This window comes from Octodon degus, unplaced genomic scaffold (assembly GCF_000260255.1).
Source record: "Octodon degus isolate 3935 unplaced genomic scaffold, OctDeg1.0 scaffold00081, whole genome shotgun sequence".
NCBI lineage: Eukaryota > Metazoa > Chordata > Mammalia > Rodentia > Octodontidae > Octodon > Octodon degus.
Genome location: NW_004524657.1, coordinates 4,912,790 through 4,916,322, shown reverse-complemented (window position 1 = coordinate 4,916,322; position 3,533 = coordinate 4,912,790). Strand labels below are relative to the sequence as shown.

Here is a 3,533-nt window from a genome sequence, read left to right as displayed (position 1 = left end):
ATTTGTTCTAATGGTGTTTGTAAATAGGATCACAAGTCCGCATCTTGTACAGCAATTAACCACTAAGAAGAATATATGCAGTGTGTTATCTGTTGAAACTGTACTTCTGATTTTATTTGAAACTGTCTCCTTGTTATCTGTTTATCAATAAAATTATAAAAAATAAAATGCAATATGGGAGTTTCTGTTTTAAACTGAAGGATTAAAATTTTAAGTTAGTATGACTCTAGAGGAAAAGGGACTATAGCATTTATATTCTGCTTTCTGAGCATCACTTATGTCTAAACATTTGAAATTATGCGGTGAGATAGGTCATTTGAAAAAGCAGACTTGTCCCAACCTGCATTGCCAACCTCAGAACACTTTTACTGAGCTGAAAAGTATAGGAATTGAACAGAGAAAACTATGGCAGTGGCAGGAATGGCTTCTCCCTCTCTTCTTTCCTTGGCAAGACACCATGGTGGGGTGCCAGGAGTCCTACCTATGAGAGAAGCTGAGGTGGGAGAGACACAAGTCTGAGCAATGCTTCCTCCTTTAAATATCCCTGTTAACATTAAGAGAAATATCAATTATAATGCATTTCACAACTAAAATTTTTCTGTAAGAAAGAAACAAAATGGTTAAAATTGCCTTATGTTCAGAGTTCTTGCACCAAAGAAGTAATCCTTACTTGGGTTCAAATGTAAATGTGCGCCATAGGAAATGAGCTCCTTCAGGTTAGTATTTCTTACAAGAATTAAAGGGAAACTTTAAAGCTACCCACATTTGTATGCTTTTTCTCCATGACCTAAAAACAGATCAGAAAGTTATACAAAAGTTTTCAGATCTTCCTAAGTACATTAAGGTCTTTAGAGGACTTGCTCAGACCTATAAACTAGATGAAAAGATATTATATTATGTTACATATTTTCAGAGATGATTTCAATAAAGCCTAGCAAGCACAGCTGCAAAAATGACTGGATAGAGAATCCAAAATATCTTAAAGATCTCTATGCCCTACGGCAGAGATTTCTCCTGGCCTATTACCTGCCTCTGTCCCCGGAGACAACAGATATGTTTTTGCAGGTTGGGCTCTTAGAAACTTTGATTCAGTTACACATTAGAAAGTAAGACCTAGGGGCTGGAGAGATGGCTCAGTAGAATAAGTGCTTCCCTGGCAAGCTCAAGGGTCTGAGTTCAATCCCTGGTTCCACAATAAATAAATAAATAAATAAATAAATAAATAATAAAAAATAAAAAAAGTAAGACCTAAAAATATAGTTTGAACATTTTCATTCTCTCTCTTGTTTCCAAAAGGTTAGAAACAGCCACTTAGGTCCTTTGGTTATTGGTTTAGTTTTCTGTTTGGCAACACAGTTGGACTCATTCATAACTTTTGCCTTTAGAGATATGTCTTACTAAGGATTAGAGACCCACCTTGGGAAAGCTATTGATCTATTTCTGTACCCCAGATAGGTAGGAGGATTTAGTTCTTATACTTGATGGACTCACTGTTTTGTTCCTTCTCTACTATGCAGGTATAGTTCAGCACATGCAAATCAATAAGTGAAATACACCTTACTAACAGAGCCAAAGACAAAAACAACATGATCATTTCAACAGATACAGAAAAAGCATTTGATCACACCCAAATGACATTCATAATAAAGAACTTAGATAAAATTGAAATAGATGGACTTTATCCCAAACTAATAAAAGCCATCTGTGAAAACTAACAGTGCACATCATGGTAAATAGTGAAAAACTGAATGCTTTGATTTAAAATCAAGAAGAATAAAAAGATGTCCACTATTAGCACTGCTTTTTAATGTAGTTATGGAAACATTAGCCAGAGCAATTGGAGAAAGAGAAATAATAAGAACAGGAGATAAATGTAAATTATTTTTATTTGCAGATGACATGATACGCTACATAGAAGATCACCAAAAGACTTCTAGACTTAACCAGATTTAGTCACATGGCTTGTTACACAGTCAGCACTCAAAAATCAATAGCATTCCTGTATACATGCAACAAACATAGATTAGGGAAACCATACCCTTCACAATAGCATCTAGATAAATGAGATGCTTACAGATTACTCTAAAAAAGGAAGTAAAAGATCTATATATTGAAAATTATAATATTCTGAAAAAGGAGATTGGAGAGGATATAAAAAATGGAAAGATACTCCTTGCTCTTCAGTAGGAAGAACAATATTGTGAAAATGGCCATATTCACTGTTATACAGATTTAATGAAACCCCACTCAGAATACCATTAACATACTTTGCAACCTAGAGAAAACATTTCTAGTGTTAATTTGGAACCAGAGGAGACCAAAAGTAGCAAGAACTATTCTCAGCAATAAAGGTAAAGCAGGAGGCATAACAATCAATGACTTGGAATTATACTACAGAAGTTCTGTGAATAAAAACAGTATGGTACTCACAAGTCAAATCAAATCAAAACAAAGCAAGATAAAACAAAAAATAAACAGATCTGAGGATCAATGGAACAGATTAGGACAGGCAGAAAAAACTTTAAACACAGACCTCTTTGACAAAGTGGCCAAACTTGTTTACTGGAAGAAAGATAACCTTTTTTTTATCAATGGTGCTGGAAAAACTGGTTTGCCACATGCCAAAGACTAAAACTAGACCCATGTCCATCACCATGCACTAAACTAAAGTCAAAATGGATCAAAGATTTAAATATTAAAACAGAAACACTAAATCTTCTGGAAGAAAATGTAGGTAGAAATCTTAAAGACATATGGATAGGTGCAGTGTTCATGATCAATAACCAAACTGCATGGGAAATACTTCAAAAAGAATCAACAACTGGGATCTCATCTCTCTGAAAAGTTCTGTAGTTCAAATCTCTAACAGAATAAAAAGAAAATGCACAAACTGGGAAAAATTATAGCTGACTTTCCCTCCAACAAAGGCCTTCTACCTAGAATATATAAAGAATTAAAAAAAAAAACCAGCTCCCACCCCTAAATTCAAAGACCCCATCCAAAAATGGGCATCTGAGTGGAATATACAATTTTCAGATGAAGAAATACAAATGGCAAGTAAATACATGAAAATATGTTCAACATCATTGGTCATTTGAGAAATGCAAAATAGAACAACACTGTGATTCCATTTCACCCCAGAAAGAATGGCTAACATCAAGAAGTCAGCCAATTACAAATGCTGGAGGGACTGTGGGGAAAAAGGAGTGCTTCTCTACTGTTGGTAGGAGTGCAGACTGGTACAAACACTATGGAAACCAGTGTGGAGATTCCTTAAAAAGCTAGGATTGCAGGTCCCATTCAAGCCAGCTATTCCCCTCCTGGGTATTTTTCCAGAAGAACTGAAAACCTCATACCACAGTGATATGTATGCACTCATGTTTATACCAGTACAATTTGTCATAGCTAAATCCTGGAAACAATCCAGATACCCATGAACTGAGAAATGGATAAAGAAGATGTAGTATTTTTACACAATGGAGTATTATTCAACTATAAAACAGGATAAATGTGAGACTTTTGCTGGTAAATAG

General features: G+C 34.9%; 1 protein-coding gene across 1 annotated transcript in view; it reads right to left on the bottom strand.

The window, feature by feature from the left end:
- The window catches only part of LOC105742900 (olfactory receptor 5K1), a 16,162-nt gene that overhangs the window by 12,018 nt on the left and 611 nt on the right, over positions 1–3,533 (bottom strand).